The sequence below is a fragment of the Ixodes scapularis genome, unplaced genomic scaffold, assembly GCF_016920785.2.
Source record: "Ixodes scapularis isolate PalLabHiFi unplaced genomic scaffold, ASM1692078v2 PGA_scaffold6__148_contigs__length_123643588, whole genome shotgun sequence".
NCBI classification, from domain to species: domain Eukaryota; kingdom Metazoa; phylum Arthropoda; class Arachnida; order Ixodida; family Ixodidae; genus Ixodes; species Ixodes scapularis.
The window spans coordinates 60,095,952-60,116,869 of record NW_024609881.1 but is presented as its reverse complement, the minus strand read 5'-3'; positions in this window follow the sequence as shown (position 1 = coordinate 60,116,869).

Below are 20,918 nucleotides of genomic sequence, written 5' to 3'. Positions count from 1 at the left end.
AGTAATCCTTTACTTGTAACGGATTACTTCCCAAGTCTCTTCTCGCCGTAGTTCCTTCGGATGCCGCTGGCGGCTGCAGATGGGGGAAAAAGTTTGACTTTTGCGTTGCGATTATGCAGCGGAATCACGACTTTTATTATTGAGGTAGATGTTTTCTCTATCATCCGGGACACAATAAAAAAAAAATGACGAGATTAAAATTCTTTTCATCTTAAATTCGTTGCACCTCCCCCACCCCCCTCCCCCCCTTATTAAAGTTAACCACGGCGGATGCCTCAAGCCAATATTGCGAATTCAGTGCCGAAAGCAAGCCGCGTGACCTTGCAGTTGGACGTCACGGTACGTCGAGCGTGTCACGTTGTTTTTGCTGCTATGGCTTGTAGTGCCAAAAGTGGTCCAGCCTAAAGAGATACAAAGTGTAGACGTTTCCAAGTGGGCCCTGGGCCAATCTTCAGCTACATTGGGAAGTAGGTACTCAGACGTTCCAAACGGGATGTTTGCTGCCTGTAACCAAAGGACCCGCTTGTGCCCAGCGATTGTTCGAGCTGAGTACAGGACCTCGACAGTGTCGTTATTTCACAAGCAACTTTCTGAAAGGTTAAAATGGCTTTGACTTACAGAGAGACCGCGTCTCAGTGACTAATGACTTGGGATACGTAACTGAATGGTGATATATTAATTAAATGCAAAACAATTACCTGGCAGGCAATATACTTTTCAACAGGCTGGGTCGACTCCGCATTTAGTCGAGGAAGTCGATGCGTGATAGGACAATACAAACAAAAATATGTCTTAGAATTTCTTTCGCACCCCCCAAAAATGTGTTTTTGAAGCCAAGATGCACAAGGTACACTCTAAAAAAAGATGGAGAAAAAAGGTAGCAACGACGCGTCTTCCTCCTTTCCTTTCGCGCCCCCAAGCGGACACGAGAAGAAGGGAGGAACGAGACGTTCTCCTCCTTCTCCAGGCAGACGCAAGAAAGCTTCCGCCCTCCTGACTCACCCTCTTTCGATTTCGTTTTTCGAGCACGTCTCGCACGTTGTTTAGTAAAGTTTGTTGAGTTGATTAAACTTAAGCGGCAGCGAAAACCGCCGGTAATTCCGTCTTCTAGACCAAACGTGCAGAACATTTCGGTTGCATTGAATGTTTTACCACTAATTTTATGAAACGAGCTAAGGAAGCCGCTAGAAACGGCGTAGTTCCGGAACAGTTTCAGCAGCGCTCCATACACTGGGTAAGATGGCCGACTACGGTTTGCGGGCTATATTTGCGGGACCCACGCGGAGCGGAACTACAGCAGTGGAACCACGCGGAACTGCGTCGACGTTTTTGACCTTATGGAAATCACAGCAACTGCGTCCAAGACAGGCAGGTTTTGCTGCCGGCTGCCTGGGTGCCTTCTTTGGTGCCTTCCGTGCTCAGTTCGGTTCTGTTTTCCGATGCCGAGTGCCAACCGGCAATCAACAGGGATCTGTATTTCTGCGTGTCAGCAGCATAGCAGCAGCATCGTGACGGCAGTGTTGTGCGTTGTATACGGAAAACTGGAATTATCGCCAATGGGACCGTGTGTTCGAGTATCAGCGGTGTAACAAGATGAGATGACGTAAGCTGTCAGTCATTGAGGCTGCTGGTCGCGCCGTGATCGGAGGGGGCGGGGTGTCGCAGGTTGACGTGCAGCTTTACATTAAAGAGTCTAAGACCACTTGAGGGATTAGGTGCAATCGATCGACGTGCGGATAGTCATGTTGGAACGCTGGTCTTAACTGTAAGCTCCTATCGTACAGTGGCCAATGAGGCTGCCGGTCCGCGAGAGCGATTGCGCTCTGGGGAAAAGAATGAACACTACGAAACTATGACGGAAAGTACGTATATTGACAGAGGAATTTTAACATTAAAAAAAAATAACAGGTAAAATCGAAAAAAAAGCTATCCTTTATTTTCCTGTTTAAATAGACTAGGGTTCCTGGAGAAACTGCCCTCCAAGTGACGCGCTGGAAGGAGCGCCAGAAGTTTTCGTGCTCGCCACGGCGTAGCTCCGTACACTTAAGACATGCAGCAAGTCGCGACTTTGACTGCATTTAAGTTGATCGAAAATCGATTTCTCTGCCCGAGAAGCATCACTCCCAGCTGAGTGAATATCCGCTCTAAAGAGATTAATTCAAGACGGCATTTGCAGCCGTGCGCGAACAGCACAAATAGAAAGACAAACACTACAATAGAAATACTGGCTACGAAGTGCCGCGCGGGGAAACAAACTCATGGCTTGGACCGCATTGGAACGGCTCGATTTACTGGGTTTCAAATAATTACGGCATGATCGTGCGTTCCCTCTTTAAGAAGAAATTCATTCCCTGAGTCATTAAGAATATTCTCAGATGTATGACATTGCTGGAAAAAAATTAACTTGCTGGGAATATTTTTTTATTGCTTAGGGAGTCACCGAGAAATTCCGTACGTTCAAAACGGCGAGTATAAAAGACGAAAACGCAGAGCTTGGGAGCAGTAATCGGGTTAGTTGCTGTTGTATTGATGTTTCATGTGCGATGTATGTGTATGCGCTTAATGTATGTTCAGCTGATGTAATATGCGTAATGTGTCTCCATGTGTGTAAAATAGAAGTTCTTGAAGCACGATGGTGGCGAGAGAAAATAAAAATATCTTTTGTAGAACATAAATTGGGCGGTGCCTAGCGCCACCTAGACTATATAGCTACTCGCGATTACTCCGCTTGACCCTTCCATCTGGTGGCAAGCGATTTAACATCCTTTTATGCTACGCGGCTACGCCATAGTTTCGTGTTACCGTGCTGAGATAAGCCAAGAGGTTGCTTCGGATTTGCTTTTTTTTTTTTTTTGAGAGCGGCTTTTGGTTTTGCGGGCGTATGGTTTTCACTCCTCCGTGATGCGCGGTTGACGCAACGGTTCACGAAGGAATTGTGGCTCGAGGAATAGCAAAGGTAAGACATAAAGTGCGCGAACTGGGTGCCGGTTGTCTCCGTTGAACATCGCAGTGCTGACGATGAGAAGACTGAGTGACTGCATGCTTTCGAAACGTAAGTTTCTTTACCTGCAGGGGTAAAGAAACTTCGGAAATAAATACAGTTCGCGGAAAGCTCGTGTTGCGTTTTTATTTCCTGCTCCTCTCGCTTCGTACAATAGACTTAGTGTTCTCGTTAAGCCTTATCGAGCTCGATTTGCTCGATTCGTGGCCGCCATAATGAGATGCAGTCGACGGAGGAACTTTTGCTCCGCTGCATAAGGGATGAAAGTTTCTCCCTTTCTGAAGGAACATATGTGTCAAGAGCGTTCCTCCCTTTAGGGAGGACTATACCGACCCTTTTTTCTAAGAGTGTGAGGAACACAACAAAATACGTGTTTTGCGGCGCCCCCAACACGGTCCGTCGACGGATCTTTATCTTGGGGTATATCTACTTCAATAAATATTATTTTGCGTTTTGGCGACGTATTCTTTGAACCCGCGCTGAAAGGCTCGCGCTGATTCCAACGTCGGCGGCAAATTGGCCGCTTAGCAGCAGAACTATAGTCTTTAACGAAAAAACATTTTGAGACAATTAACATGTTATTCAATTTTTAAAAAAAATATTGACGACCATTTTAAATATACTTTTTTAATAATTTTGCGCGCCTAAATTGTCAGACACCTAAAAATATCGAGAGAAAACCCAACTACAACTTGGCACTATTTTCTGGTGCGGACTGCGCGAGCCTGTTGACACGTCTTAGCTTCCACTCTGCTGCACAGTTTTAGTGAGACAGAGTGTTATCATGAGATCGGTCTATTTTAATTCTTGTGAGGAGAGTCGATCAATGTTAGGCCTCCCCTCCCCCCCCCCCCCCCCCCTTTCTCACGTTCACCCCGTAAACGATTGGGCGTTGGGTCAAGGCAAAGGCACAAAACGAGAATATTTTCAGCTGTTGTCTTTTTCCTCCCGTTCACTGTTGAGGGAAGATAAGCACAAATCAATTTTGTGCAGAACACGCATCCACACACGGTTTGGCCGGAGTTCAGCTTAACCCATTTTGGTCGCAGCGAATAAAACTAGGTCAGTTCTAATTTGGAGTCCGGGTTAGCTTTCTTAAACAGCTGGTAGGCTTCTCGGTTGTAACTGGTCATTAGCGCGTGACAAAAGCTTGCTGTTTCCCACCCTTCACAATGTTTACAACGCCCTTTTGCTGGGGCTCTGCCGGGAACACTCGAAATCATTGTCGTTGTAAAACCGCGTGGCTGACTGCACGATGTCCTCGTGTATCTTAGCGCCTTGGTTAGCTCGAGACACTCTTATACGCCAAAACGTTCACGAAGTCACTTGGCCCTTTTTAGGCAATAGCTCAATGCCTCCACGATTAAACGTTTGAACTCGTTAAAGGGAAGATGGGGCACTTCTACATTTGAGAAAAAACGCATGAATTGCGTTCATTTGGCCTTTAGAATAACAGATATCAAAATTATATTTCAATGCGACGCGCCGGAGAGCCACAAGAGCAATTTCAAAATAGGGCTGAAGCCCCACCCCCCTAGCCTTGGGCAGCCAAAAGAGCCGTCGATGACGTCACGGACAGCGACTGTCTTTCGCGTTTTTCTCGCGTTTACCAATGCTTACGCAGCAAATGGTTTGGGTATTCGGGTTCATGGGCTAAAAATACACTAGAATTCACTTCTAACTCATTTTTTCCAAGAAGCTCCGTAGCTTCCCTTTAACAGTTACGCTTGCAGGCACGAGCGTGAGCAGCTGGCATCTCTCCTGATAAGACGGCGCCTTGACAAAGGCTTTTCTTAGGTTTGCTCATCAATCGTCCCACTTAAGGCAAAAGGGTTCAGTGACAGATTTTGATTCACTCGTTGCCGGGCTCTCCGTCGTAGACAACGTTTTACGGTCTGCTGCAGGACCCTTCAATTTCCCGCTGTTTTCTTTTTTTTTGTTGCATAAGTGTGACGGCTCTTTGATTTAAAGACAGACGGCATCCGCAAGGGAGTTGTCTCAAGCCCTTCTTCAGATATTTCTTCGTTAATGTCATCTACTACTTTATGTTCTTCAGTGAAGCTTGCCGAAGAGCTTGAAGATGGGTCACTCACCGTACAGGCTAACGTTGCTCACCGGTGCGTGGAAAACAGTTCTGGCAGAGCATATCCGCCGGCAGAACAGTAGCAGCTTTGGTCGGAGTCAGGATTCTTTCCAATGCATCCACGTTGAGGTCGGTTACGGGCCGAAAATATCGGTTGCGGTAAATCACTCGCTAATGTCTCTCGAAGTAGTCGGCACAGTCCTTCCTTTTAACGCTAAAAACTGCAGCCATGACTGAAGCGTGGACGTGCGAAATACGAGTGAACACCTACTTCCAAGTTCAAACCCATGTGTTATTTCTTGCCGCGTTCTATTGCGTGCTTGTTATCTCTTCTTCTATGTTTGATTTTCTATTGAGTTTGTATCGAGGATTATGTGAATTTAATAGGCGAAAGCATCACGAAGAAGAAACGCGCTGTATAACGTTTCATTAAAAAGAGAAAAACCTAAAATAATAAGCACTTAAATTGGGACACGCCTGACAAAAAATAAATTTTAGGCAAAAAAATTTAGAGCAATATTGACGGCGAAAGATTTATTTGGCATTCTGCAGGCGACGTCTATGACGTCACGGATCATACCGAAATGAGCATCTCGGTCGTGAAGACGGAGCCGATCCACGTTTCCTCCACCAGCCCGAAATACAGAGGGAGAAAACAAATGGAAAGAAGGTGACTGCTGACTAAATCGCGTCTCGCGCCGTCAATATCGCTCTAATTTTTGTTTTTCGGTAAAGTTATTTTTTGACCTGCGTGTCCGAACCAGATTGTTAAAAAGAAAAAAATTATTTTCTTTTCAGGGGCCCCTTAAAAAGAACAGAAGTAATAAATAAAAAAACAAGACAGCAAACTTTAGGGGAAACGTACAAAATGAGATAGACAAACTTAAACGAGATAAACTCCGACAAAGGGTTCCTCTTTGGTGTGGCGCTTGCGTGCCCGAGACAGCGGTTTCGCAGGGAACTGTCAATATACATAGCGGTTATGACGACATATGCATTGCGACCCATGCGTGAATAAGGTTCCGGGCATTCATGAGATCTGCATGATAAAGTCAAATGTCGGCTCTGTTCGTCTCCTCCTCTAGACAACCTTGACTAAACGGAGCCAGGCAAAGTTTGCGCAGTGAGGTTCTATCGTGAGACGAGGATGGTTGGAGAGGGCGAACCGGTCCGGTACACAGCCTCGGTCGGAGGCACGACGGCAACAAAGCTTATCGTAGGGCGTAGTCTGAGACCATCATTGATCTCCCTCGCGCTGAACAAAAGGGAGCAGCGTTTGAGACAGTTCGATTAACAGCAGAGTGTTACTTACAAGATGAACTTTGATACCCCGTTTAATGCAAAAAAAAAAAAAAACTCTCTATTTAAATTTTTAATTTTTTTTTATTCTGAAGACCACTCTTTTTGAGGAAAGCATTGCGTGACTGTCAGAAATATTTTGTTTGTGATTTGTTGAATTACGTAAACAAATTACAACCAGATATCTAACTTTCTTGATGAAACGTCGGCTGCTGCTTTCGGAAGCTTTAGGTTTGTACTTCCAGCTTCGCTCCTGTTTCTGTTTTAGTAAAGGGGATGTCGAGAAGCTTCCTCGAACCCTAAAATTTTAAGGCAAAATTAGAGATATAATAAAATTTTAATCATTGTTCTTTCTATCTATAACGGCTTTCGCAATAAGGTGGTGGATTGTTTTCAGAAAGCAGGCCATCGTAAAAAAGAATACGTTTCCCATATGCAAGTTTACTTAATCGCACTCTGTTTCAGTGATTTATTCGGTAAGGACACTCGCCCGCCAAATCTCGAAATATAATGTCTAGCACGTGCCGCCCTCAGACTGCAGGTTGAATTACTGTTAACATGAATGCTTCATTTTGCCCGCCGTAACGTGCCTCACATGTTCCAGGAGTTGTAATGAGCATATTTAAGTGCAAAATTATCACGATAAACTGGCTTCTTAGACCACCGCCAGAAATATTCCGGTGAAGTCAACATAGTTGAAACAAGTAAAGGGCTTAAAATTTTATCATTTAACTTGTTGTCACCAAAATATAACAAAGATATTACACCGAAGACTTAAATACTCTATTCCTGCGGCTATAAGGCACTGAAGTACAAGTTGAAAAAAATAAAAAATGGCTTTTATTTTAAACATTGGCCTCCAAATTTGCATATTTTTAATTTTTGTACACGTTTGGGGCGAACTCAAGCTTTCCTTAAGTTCGATAAACCAGAAACAAATACGAATCGATAGCCTATATAAGTAGCTACGTATCGATATATCTCTTATGACACAGCTACTTTTCGTTCGTTTGATATGACTATCTGAATATTAGTTAAACTTGCTCCTGGTTGCATGGCTGCGATTTTATATGAAAATAAACAAAAATGGTAAAAGACAACAATTTTTCTCTAAAAACAACCCGAATTGAATACTTACAGTGTAAACATGTTATGACTAAGTAAAAAGTTAATATTTTGCAAAGACCATCTAAACGTGAGACAAAATCCCATTACGATTTTCATGCATTCCACCTGGCAGCGTTTCACATTGTGGGATTTGCTAGCTACCAACTAACACAGGTACCCATAGAGTAACCAAAGGGTTACTCTCAACTTCGGCGCCGATCTCAAAGGAGCCGTGAAACCAATTAGCCCGCGGTCCCCACATTTCCGCGGCAATGCAGACAACGTTTAGGGCTACATTACCGCGGGTCGGTTCGATTAATTACCTTCGTCGGTGCCAATGATCGTCTAGCTTGTCTCACTCTTTGGAATATGACGGAAGAGAAGATACACGTACCAGAGTAAGGACAGAGTCCAAGAGCATTTATTAGCATACTCTTTTAAACGAACTACCGTGTCCCCATCCAAAATGCCCCCCGCGCCGGCAAGGTAAGAAAAGGTCCTTACCTTGCCAGACGCGGGGTTCCGGACAGCCAAGACCGGGGAAGCATCGGAGAAGTCGCCCACACGCGTCCGATCTCTTTCGCGGTCACCCGGACGAGTCCCTCTCCCCAAAAGCGGGAAAACAAGAGGCGAAACCTCCTCGCCTGTCAGCAGTCATCCGCATCCGCGCGGGGGAACGGAAATCGGTCCTCCCGGGAGAGAGTGAGAGGAGGGCCCCCCAAGCCAGGCGACCCTCCGCCTCACGAACAGGTCGGAAGCCCTAAGGACGTGAGAAACGATGACGCATTTCAAATCGTCTGCTTCCCCACAACAAAGTATCCACAACAAATCGGCGGGGGACGTCCCCAGCCGCATGCCCCTCTTTTTTTTTTTTTCACCACAAACTTTTTGGGGGGGCCCTTCCCCAGTTTCCTCCTCCCTCTTCTCTCTCTCTATTTCTCCTCTCCTTCCTTCCTTCCTCCTCTCCACTCCTCCTCTCTGTCCTTCTTTCCTCCTCCTCCTCGAGCCTAATAAGACGCCAGACGAATCTGTACCGGTCGGAGCTCACGGCGAAGGCGGCCGAGCGTTCCGACCGGCGGCTGTTATCACAGCCATCGGGGAAGGGAGACCATAGGAATCCCCACAACATATATATATATAGTGATATCGGTTTAAAAGTCCACAACCTCCCCTCGTCTTTCCCGTCTTGAAGTTTATTATGTGAAAAAAACGGATATGTATGTGTGTGTGTGGTTTTTTTACGCAATGAGGAGGCGGCTCGGGTGCACCGCTCGTACACCGCTTGGGGCAAGTTTTCTCAGAAGCTGCAACCTTTTTCTTTTTTGTTCATTTTCCCTCTTTCGGCGAGGGAGTCCAGAACCACCCCTCGTCTTCCCTGTCTTGAAGTTAATTACGTCAAAAAGGGATATGTATATGTGTGTTTTTTCGCGGACAGAGGGGGCGGCTGGTACCTCGCTCGCAGAGCGGTATATGGGGAGAGTTTGGTCAGTCTATGATCTCGCCGCCGTGACGCTCTCCTCCCGAGTGAGCCAATCAGCACGCGGCGCAGAGCGAGAGGCATGAGCGCATGCGCGTGAACTCCCGGCTGGTCCCACCTGAGTGGGGAGGGCCGCCATCTTCGATCATTCTCCCGGCAGAATGCGTGGGATCGGCATTTAAATCTTGATTATTGCCTTTTATATCGCTGTCTCTGGCAAGAAAATGACATTCTGCTATTCCTCGGTGGGTTAAAAAGCTAATAAATGAATATTTTCTGTCGTATGGCCACAAACTTTTATTCAGGCGAAAAAGGAGTCGGCCCGTAGCAGACGACGCGTAGCCTCAGCAGTACTCCTCTCCGACCAGTCTCCGACAGCGTTGCTAAAAAATGGCGGTCGTCTCCTCTCTGCTCCCTTCTTTCCCTCTCGCTCCTTTGGCGCTCTCCTACCTTTCCTTTACTTTTCTCCTCTCCGGCGCCTTCGTCGCCACACCCACTGGCCAAATTCTCCCAATATACGGCTCTGCTCGCTCGGACACCGCTCGAGGCATTTTTCTCAAAAGCTGTTTTTTTTTTCCCCTCCCGGCAAAAGTTTGGCGCCTGCTGTTTTTGTGGCTGTTGTCCTCCTCCCTCTCCCATTGCTTTGTTTCAGTTAGATTTTCCGATATTGTGCGAGGTCTTTCACCAGGGTCAGGTTTACGCGGGGGGTGGGGGCGGGGGGGGGGGAGGGGGGGGGGGACGCCTGCGTCGGGTGTACCGTCAACTCTTGAGAGAAACCAGATGTTTGGAATACCACGTGAGGTAGTCAAGGAGCGTCAATCTGACATCTCATGTACCAGTCTCGAAAAAGGTCTGGCTCAGGCCGAAACGTCGACCTATATGTAATAAAACTCCACGAAAAGCTTCGAAGTACATTTACTTTCCTATGCACTTTTCGTCCTGCTACGCAACAGTATTTCTCTCTCTCTTTCTCTCTCTCTCTCTCTCTCTATATATATATATATATATTCATATATGTATTTTTTTTCTTTTTTTGCTCTCGAACTACATCTTTTTATTTGTCCTTAAAGAGAGTTTTGTTCATTACAGCGGTTTGGATTTTACATATATCTTTTACAAATAATTCCAAAAACCCACCTCAACAAGGGTAGCCGAATTCAAATGAAACCACCCACATCAGTATATTTGAACACTAGCGGTGACATGTATAGTGTGACCGAGCTGGACGTGCCAAAGAGAGACCGGATTAGAGAGACCCCGACGTCTGGCTAGGCATAAAAAAACAAGGCGCACTTCAACTAAGCCCGTAGGAAAGCAGTGCAGAAAGAGAACCCTTACAAAAATTTTTAATGAATTTCTTTTGAAAGTTTATGAAGCCTACTCATTGTGCCTTTTTGAGTCTCAATGGAATTGCAAATGAGTTTTGTAACGAATCTGTAAGGAGTTTACGAAAACTATTGGCCACCGCGTTCCAATTGATGTTTCGACAAAGCTACCGCATAAAGTTTCTAATGTATTTCATATGAATATAATTTGAAAGTCTATTGACACCGTTTTGAGTCTGTGTTGAGAAACAACAATTTTTTTGTAACGAGTCCCTAAGGAGTTTACGAAAACTATTGGCCACCGCGTTTCAATTGAGGTTCAGCCGTGCCACCTCATAAAAATTTCTAATAGGTTTCATTTGAAAGTCTAGATACACTGCTTTGAGTCTCTGTTGAAAATCAAATGTTTTTTTCTACCACGTTGTACTTGGGGTTTTGACGTGCCATCTCATTAGGTATATTCCGACGAGTCAGAATATACCTAATAAGATGGCCCACCAAAACCCGAATTGCAACGCAGTAGAAAATAACATTTGATTTTCAACAGAGACTCAAAGCAGTGTATGTAGACTTTCAAATGAAATGTATCGGAAATTATACTCCTAGCAGCGGTTTCTAGATAGACGGCTCTAAGAGGGAAGACGGCAATAGGTTGCATGACTTGTGGTCCGGACCTAACCGTTGTTTTGAGGGAAGGGGAAAGTGAGTGCAAGTGTCACTTTTATGTATGCCTATATACGCATGCAGTGTTCGGAAAATGCCGGCATAAAACCGTGTGAAGGAGTAATAACTGGTTTATTAAAAATGCAAAATTCGCGTATATGGTACACTGCCTTCGTGTCCATGGGGGACCTTGTACTGCCTTCGTGTCCATGGGAGACCTTGTACTGCCTTTGTGTCCATGGGAGACCTTGTACTGCCTTCATGTCCATGGGAGACCTTGTACTGGTAACCTATAAAGAAAAAGATGCACAGTTACACGTCGATCTGCTTATCTAAACTTCACTGTCCGCGCAAGGCATCCTGTTCACAGCGCAGCACTACCTCAGCGCTGAATCAGTATTACAAACCGGGACCTCCCCCCCTTCTCGGAGGGCAATTGGACAAGAGTGGACCCCCTTGCACAAGAAAGAATGGGATAATAGTATCCTTAAAAATTTTCCGCCCACCAGAAAACAAAGGTCTGGATCCGCCACACTAAGTTTCAATTATTGGGAGGATCGAGACATCAGAGGCCGAGTTCAAAAAGCAAACTTACGATAAAAAATTGCGTATGACGAAACCCGAGAAGAAATCCGTATTAACAAAACAAAATTTGTCGCAACTTTTGTGTGACTTACAACAAAATATTACGACATTATCCAAAGTGTCTCACAAACTTTTTAGGGCAAACATGGCCGCACATCACTTGGCTATTTCGCCGCGACCAGCAATGAATATAGAAGCGTGGGCAAGAGGCATGTGTTTCGCGCACTGTTCACATGCATCCCTACTTGAAGCAGTATAAGGGCAACGCTAAACTACACACGGAGGATTCAGCCGACGAGTCTGCCGAGCTGTCCATCCTGCCCGTTAGAGCTAAGAAGGTGCAGGACTGCGATCAGCGGCGAGATGCGCTAATGAATCAACGAAAGCAAATGCCATACAAATCTTCAGTGCACCCAAAAGGATCCTTCACCTATGAATGGCGTGAACCTGACTTGGTGATCACTAGCGCCCCCTCGTACTTCAGTAGTGATTTTCAAAGTGGTGAGCAGCTGTGCGACCCTACCACACGAAAAGGCACATTCCTGACTGGATGTGCCTTTTTAATGCCAAAGCATTATATGTCCATGGAGCGGAAAATCCGAGTTGTACCAAAGAATAAATGTGCTTCCACGGCTGAGATTTGAACCCGGTGCTGTTGTGTGAGAGCCGGGCATGCTAGCTGCTGTGCTATCTCAGCCGCTTCGGAATGCGACGTTACTCTCCCCTCAAAAAGAAGCTTGTCCCATTACAGCAAAAGATGGCATGTCTTTACCCGTTCTTTGTCCCTGTTTATCTGAGGCTGTTTTTTCATCATGTTTGACGGCATCGGCGTTGATGTGCCCGAAAGATGGTCATAAAAATATGTCCTCCGTTCGATGACATCACACTTCACGTGACGATATGACGTACCATGATGTGTGACGCCGTATGATGTAACGTAATACAAATATTAGAGGGGCACTTAGTTATACCTACGTGGATTGAATGCGAAAGCATTGCCATTCCTAACAATAGAGGAAAAAAAAAGGAAGTGTCGTTAGGAATGGCAATGCTTTCGCATTCAATCCACAAAGGGATACCTAAGTGCCCCTGTAATATTCTGTGTGGTATAGAGCTCAAATAAACGCCGTACGGTGCAGTATATCCACGATTAAGTTCCTGCTAGTCGTGAGGCTTAATGTTTTGCACCAACAATACCGTAGTTTTTTCTCGGTTGCGACGAAGTGCCACTGCACTACGAACTTGCTATACTCGGCGACAACTTTTCTTGGCAATGGAGTGGAAGGTACGTCCCGCGTCCCCTCTCCCATTTTGAGTGTACACAGGCTCTCCTCCTCCCCCATTTCCGGGGAGAGGAGGAGAGCCCGCGCACACTCAAAATGGGAGAGGGGACGCGGGCCTCTACCTTCCACTGAATTGCCAAGAAAAGTTGTCGCCGAGTATAGAAATTTCTGCATATGCGACCACTTTCTTCTGGAAACCTATGGTGACCTGCCACTCACTTTTGGCCAAAGAACAGTGAAATTACCAGATGTGAAAACAGTCATAAAAAGCATTAAATAAATCAAGATGGGGGTCATAGCATTAGCTTCCCAACGTGGCGAGACTAGCACAGGATTTCTGTTACTCGCCGTTTATAAGACAGGAGTCGACTTTTTCCAGTCTGATCTTGAAAACAAAGTTTGGTTCGGTTAATTTTGTAGCAGAAGGCCTGTGCTTTCCCGTTTGTGGGGTCATTTTCTCGGCTCAAAATATGATGCAGAGTCCTTCCCATAAAAATGCATGAGTGCCCGGTAGGACTCTTAGAAATGGTTAAATTAACTGAGGTCATGCTATACTCTGTTGCCAATCTTGAATAGCAGAAGCCCGTCCCACAAAGCCCTTCACTCCTTTTAATAAGCAAACACTAGAGAGGAGGAGAGCCGAGAGGACACCGCCAATCAAGGCGAGCAAAAGGGGCTTGTGCTATTCTATAGTTGCGACGGACTATAACAAAAGTTTACAGTACTATGAAAACAAGAAGACCAAGTATACACAGAAATTCGCAGGGAGTATGGCAGGGACAGAATAGAAAAAACTGCAGCTGCAATATTTACCCTTTAAATTTCCCTCCACAGCACAGCAGAGATGACATGCTGGTCGTCAGCGCCTGGAGGGCCACCCCCTTGTACTGGGAGCACATGTAGTCTGAAACGAACAACAAACAAAAAATTAAATGCATGGACAATCCGCACATGCTGTTATTTCGCTTCATTGGCCGCTTCAGAGAAAGCAAGCATGCACACCGTTGTCCAACCATGTCAACTGCTGGCCGAAACTTTCTGCCACCAGGATTAAGATATTGCTTGCGCTATAAAAAAAACAAAAAAAAACTTTTACGCACTACCCAGCTGGCACGCTGAAAGTTCAAACATTGAAGACACTACAACATAAAACTTCAATGCAAGAGCTACACCTCGTGGAAAATACACAAAAGTATGTTCAGTGTAAACCTTGGTGCACCGCAAGGCTGATTTACCTCAGCCAGTTTAAAACATCTGCAGTTTCCATTATTTTCAAGATATTATGCCTGAAAATTTGTGACAAATTAACTGGGTTAAAATTTTTAATCGACAAACAGCCCGAATATTTAGGAACTATACTAGTGGGTTAATTTCTCACTTACCATAATTATTTTCGGCATCCTGAAGGCGTCGCATCAGGGTCCAGTTTTCATATTTTTTTACCTCGCCCACACAGCTGCAACCACACTGAAATGTTTGCAAAGTTTCAGGCAAGGTAATTAAACGTCTGCAGTTTCTCTCGAACACCGCTGTCACAAATTTTGTCTTTTTTGTCATTTTGGTTTGTTTAAGGGTGGTTCGGGGGGAGGGTCAATTACAATCCTCGCACATGTTTACCTGAGCGTCAAAGGCTTGAGCTCGGATGAGACTATACTCCTTTTCATACATAAGGTGCAACGCTGTCAAAGCTACTGGCGCGAGCGTGGGGCTTGATCTTGTTGATCATTTGCACGCCTTCTCGCGCAAGCAAAAACGTAGATCAAGCCACGCACTCGGGCCAGTAGCTTTGACAGCGTTGCACGCTAAGTATGAAACAGAGTATAACGCCGGCCGAGCTTCAAACCAATGGGAAGAGGAAGACAAGCGTTTCGGGTTGACCAATCACGAACCTGTGGCAACCGCATAGGTCATTCAACACACGTCTTATACCGCTTAAACACTGTGTCGAACTGCGTTTTGAAGTGAGTCCCAATTCCAACGGTGTATGAACAGGGGCATTCATTTCATGGCATGCCTTGAAATTAATCGCAGTGACGCAAGCTGGGAACACACTGCTGCTGCTTCATTTGGGAATAACTACGGCCTTCGGCTTGATCACATCACAATTGCAAAATGAAAGAGAAAAAAAAAGAGGCGAAAGGAACAACTACTTTATCAAAAGTTCTAACCGACAAATGTAAACCCAGTTCAATTCTAGGAAGCCAATGGACCAAAGTTTGTCCTGACAGTACAATTTAGTCCACTTCCATAACTTCAATACAAAACATGGATATCCTCTTCAACCATTTTGACTGAAAAGGAATATTGTCTCTGCATGAACCGAATTCCAAGGAAGTCTAACTTCGGAAATGTAATGAAGTATTATCAATGTAATCAATTTATGGTTGAAAGACATCAGTACACTGCTAGACCAATAAGACATTTCCTAAAGCAAAGGACTGAAAGTAGCATTAGGAATTCAATACGTGCTCTGTTGACATGAGTTACACTTTCTCGGACCATACACAGAATGAGTGGCAACTTTTCATTACGCTACACATAGATCCAAACATTAGAACAGATAAAGCAAACCCAACTAGTTAAAAAAAAAAAAAAAACATTCTAGCCTAATGAGAAAATAGGGAGTTTTAGAATATCGGGCGCTATTTTACTGTGCGTTACGGACGGCAAAATAGCAAAAAATGCGGCGAAGAGTTTTAGAATAGCGTTTCTATGAAGGGGACCCCCCCAAACGCAAGCATATCGCGCTTAAAACACCACCAAGATGTCGCGACAGCTTTTATTTGAAAGTTAGAACGTTTTATCTTGAAAATTAAACAAGCTTTTTTGTCCAGAGTAACATTCTTATAGTTTTTTTTTTTCACTCAACGCCGCATGTTTTGTTTTTGTCGCTGCCAAGCTCATCTGTTGTACTTAAGAAGCACCCAGACGATCCACTACCCAGGCATGCTTACCTGTCTGCCGCGATCGTAAGTACACGCGCCTCGATAGCTTTGCGCCTCGATAGCTTTGAGCTGTGAATCCAGCGATCCGTGGCGTTTTTAATACGCTTCGACCATACCGACCGTGGTCGCCGAGTGCGACTCACGCAGTTCGCGAGCGGGCGACGGCGTCGAAGGCGCGATCAACAGGAATGTCGTGGGCGCCGCCTTTTGCGGTACGCCGCCTTTTGCGGTACCCAAGCTATTATCGAGAAACAACGGACCCCAAAGCTCAAGTCCGCAGCTTGTTTTGGGTCTGCGCATGCACAGCAGCCACGAGATTATTCTAAAACTCCATAATGTTCACTTCTCGTTCAACGCGTACAATGCAAACAAAGAAGTATGCTTACCAACTGCGTTGAGTTGCTCGTTCTGCCGCGTCGTCGGCCTTCCGCGCTCTTCTTGAACATAATCATCACAAGAGAAAACTTCCCAGATATATAAACTTGATTAAATTATCACATTTCCATGTCTAAAGACATTTCCATCCCACGACACACCCAACGGTCGCAAAACTGGCGAAACCATGCCGGAAAAAGAAAAAAACAAAGGACTGGTGTCGCTACCGATGGGGCGTCGAAGACGCGATCCTTAAGATAAGAAACCGAAACCAGTAAATGTTACAATACTGAAACCGAAACTGACCAAATTGCGATAGAGGGGCGCCGTAAATAGATCTGTTCACATGATGCATCTTGTTGGCGAACCTTGTGTCGCGAAACTAGGTTTCGGGAAACAGATTCCCCGTCTGAACGCAACCGAAAAAGTGGCGCGCCTTCGAAAAAAGTGGCGCGTGTTTCTCGCTTCTGGAGCAATTTTTCGCTGAAACCTCACCGACGCCCGTCAATCTCCCGAAGGAGAAACGCGGACGCTGCCAATGGCCGCTCGACTTCGGTATGACGTGTGACCTTCGAGGAGGAGCGAGCTTTTGGAGGAGTCTAATTTTTGGCCGATTCCGTATCCGAGCCGAAGCCGAAAGAAAACAAAACAAACATGTCGAGCGACAAGCCAAGCGGCGAAGCGGTGCATACGGGCGACGAGTTTTGGTCCTACTCGGTTGCAGGTGTGTGAACGGCGCCTACAGTACGGATTGGGGGCGCGGTGCAGATTCGTCAACAGTCACGGCGGGTGCAAGCACTGTATATAAACATGATGACTGGGGATAACGTTCTTTATTAGCGGTGCAAAGATGTCCGAAATGCTTCGAGATCATCTCGCGGTTTTTCCCGGGTTTGGCAGGACTAGTAAGCCCGTTGAGCTGAATCTGACGAAATTCATTGAGTGGCATTAATAAAACAGGCTGTCTCTTCACACTGTGCGTACTTCATATCATTTTAATGCGAGACGCTTAATATTCCCGGTGCAGACAAGGTTTGGCGAAATTCTCGTGAGTCAATGCGTCACAGGTTTCGCGCGTCAAACTCCACGTGTGAACAGGCCGATTTCGCGAAATCTTGGTTTCGCTAAACTGTGGCGCGTTGAAGACATACATCGTTTGAATAAGCCTTTAAAAGTAAAAGTGTGTGAATACAGTTATTATTTTAAGCACAGGAAATAAATCTGTATAAGAACTAGCACCGACGCGCTATTTGCTTCGGATGCAATGCAGTAGGGAGTAGATTTATTAATATATATATTTTTTTTTTGATAACACTCATTTCAATGTGTAATGAGTAAACACAAAATAATCGCTATTGATTGGGTAACGATAAACCTCACTTGAATTTGTAATGAGTAAACTCAAAAGGATTGATATTGATTGGGTAACGATAAAACTCATTTAACGATGAGTTTCTTATGAGTTTCATTTGACTCTATAAAAACACATTAGAAGCTCAATTGAAACTCATTGTTCATTTTTGTAAGGGAACCCTTCTTTCATTAAACTGCCTAAATCACCCTCTGCTCATCTTGACCACCCGACAGTAGGAACCAAAAAGTGGACAACACACAGAGACCTTTTTTTGTGTGTGTGTTATTCGTCCTTTGTTCCTAGTATCGGGTGTCCAAGAAGTTGAGTGTTCACCAGCTCGGCTGTATTTTGTGCGTTGTTTGTACCCCTTTTATTTTCCATGTAAAAACGTCTTTTACGAGAGAGCGCGTGCTTTATCTTGTAAGGGTTACCCCTGAAACTTCGTTCTTCAACGCGGTTGGATATTCATCCTGCTTCTTAATGTGCCCACGTAGACAATATGAGCTAGAAACGCCCGATCCAATATTTCTGTTTTCCTACGGTCCCCACAAGCTCCGAAGTATATATAGAAACCATTACTATTTCAAACCCTATAGCTCTCTCAAAGGCGGACAGGTATTTACGTTAAAAAGCATGAAGGTCTGCTTCAACTCATAATGTTTAAATTGTATTTTAACTGGTCCGATTCTTGACTTTGTTGCGAGTTAGGCCTCTTCGTCGTGTACAACTAAAGTGAGACGTTCAGTATCTCAGTTGTACCGCTTGGTATTCCTGACGTCAGGCAGTGTGCAGCAGGGCGTGCAACAATTGTTTAATGTTTTTTTTTTCCTTTACCTTATATGAAATTGCGTGATACATGCTATCGCGGACAATATGCGTTAAACAGTGTATCACACTTCTTTGGCACAAGCAGTGTTGTACGGAACTGCGTTCCTGGAACGCGTTCCTTTTAGGAGGAACGAAGGAACGCCGCCGTTGCATTTTGCATGGCTGGAAGTGGAACGCGAATGCGTGACATTTTACTGGAACGGAAAGATTAAAGGCGTCCCTTTTTTTCGTTCAGTGGGGAAATACTTATTTTATTTCCAACAGGGAAATTTTACAGGTACAAAAACTATATTTTTACGAAGTGCAGGATCTAGTTACTTTTTTGGCTACTAATCTCATAGATTATTTTGTGTGGTCCTCGCTTGTTAACAGTTTCGGGTGTAGGAGAGATGGTGGACATTTATGCTTTTTTGAGTGCTCGAAACTACGGTACAAAAAGCAAGGCTTTTAGTCAGAGAAAAAAAAAAAGAAAGAGGGTTGTTTCAAACTCAGCTGGCTTTCTTTGGTTCCTCGAATCCTCATACACCCAGAAATCTAAGTCCGACTACAGCCACTTGTGAACTTCCATAACGAGACCTACAGTTACAACAAGATCAGAGATTGCAGAACATCGAACGCACCATTGTATCCCGAACATTGGTCACTTAAACGATACACAAAAAATAACCTTTATTTCTTTTCTTATCCCCCACCCTCAAAATGAACAACAAAGCCAACCTTACAAAGAAGTGTTTGTAGTTTTTAAAACTGACCTTCCAAAAGTCTTACAGTCTCCTCCCAGTCCACTTGCTCGTCTTGCGGACAGCGACATCGAGAAGCGACTGTTGCTAAGTTCGAACAAGTTATTTTGTTGAATTCCAACGGGTGAGGTTGTTGTAAAACGCTCGTACAATTTTGGGCAAAAGTACATTCGGCTCCTCTGAATCGTCAAATAAAAACATAAATATGGTTAAAACCCGATATTTTTTACTTGACTATATCAACAAATGAAACCCTGCTTCCGCTTGTTTTCTTCTCCTGTTGCCCTTCCATGACGACATACAAACTCGTATGTTGACTACTAATGGGATAGATAAAAAAAAACTTTACTTGATTTAACTAAACATAGTAATTAGCAAAATACAAATGTAACGGATATGTAACGATATGTTCTATTTTTAAACTGTAACGGGAACGAGTTCCTTTTTCATAAATGTAACTTGTAACGGGAACGTATTCCAAAAATCAGAAGGTACGAGGAACGAGCTTTGGTTCCTTTTCTTGAGGAACATGTAGAACACTGGGCACAAGTGCCACTTTTTGAAAGAGCTCTGCTCCAAACTAGGAATGAAATGCTAAGTTAAGGTTCCATACTTGGGACTATTTGACACAGTGATAGGTTAGATCTTGCGAGGACCTTCTAGACACACAAACAGGTTGTATAGGTTGTTTCAGCTCATGTATTCTGCGTTGGGGGGGGGGGGGGGTGTACATAAAGCCCCTCTACACTGTTAGCAGAAATAACACGCCCAGACGTGTAAACCGTTGTCCTATAGCGGACACGTCAAAACGTGTTCGTTTTACAGGAGGCCATCTGTATTTTTCGTCTACACATGAGTTGCTGTGTAAACTTAACACGCTACACCGTGTCTGCCTTCCGCAAAACCGTTTCGAGCGTGTTCCTTATGAAGCATGGCGGCCAGCGGCCGAGAACAGGCGAGAGACGAGCCCAGCGAGCCGCGCGCCTTTCAGCCGAATTGAAAGCACACAGGGCGCGTTAGTTCTCGTTCGATGTCTTTTATACACAGTAGAGTCTCCAAGCGGCGGACGTAGCTACTCGCAAAGGTACGTACGTGTGTTGTCGGCGGTCGGCGGCGTCAATAGCTTCAACGAGCCGCTAGACAAAAAAAAAGAAAAAAAACGAATGCCGAACTCACATGGATAAATAACTTGAGCAAACTATTTAGAATCGGGCGGTAACTTGCGCCACCTATCGAGATTTTTAGCAGCCTGTTTTTAAAAAAAAGACGAGTCTGTTAACACTGGGAACGACCACGGCCACACAGCAACCCTACATACAACGCAGGCAACACAGCACACAGCTACACGGCACCGACATATACACAAACACAACAACCGACACAACGCCCCACACAACGCCCCACACAACGCCCGACACTTCCTACTCGATATCCATTTCTCCCCGCGGCGCATATAAGCTTGACATGTGCGGGTGAACTCCTTGGTCACTGACTATTACAGATTTATAGAAGAATACACAAAACACGGCGCAATGGACAGCCGTGTGTTAGAACTGTTTGCATTTAAAAAGTATGGAGGCAAAATCTGTAATGCTAGTCCGTTGCAATAAATAATGATATGTTAACAATAAATCTTAAACCGGTCATGAAAAAGTTCCAATTTTTGTTATTTTCTTGCTTGACCAGTGTTATCAGCAGTCCGACTAGCATGAATCAGATAGCAAAACAAATTATTGGGATTTTGTCATTACGTATACAATAATAAATGAAAATGATCCTTGCGCAAAGCATTTTTTTATATATTTTTGTGAAGGACATCCGGACATCCGCCCAACACTTCACTTCCGCTAGTT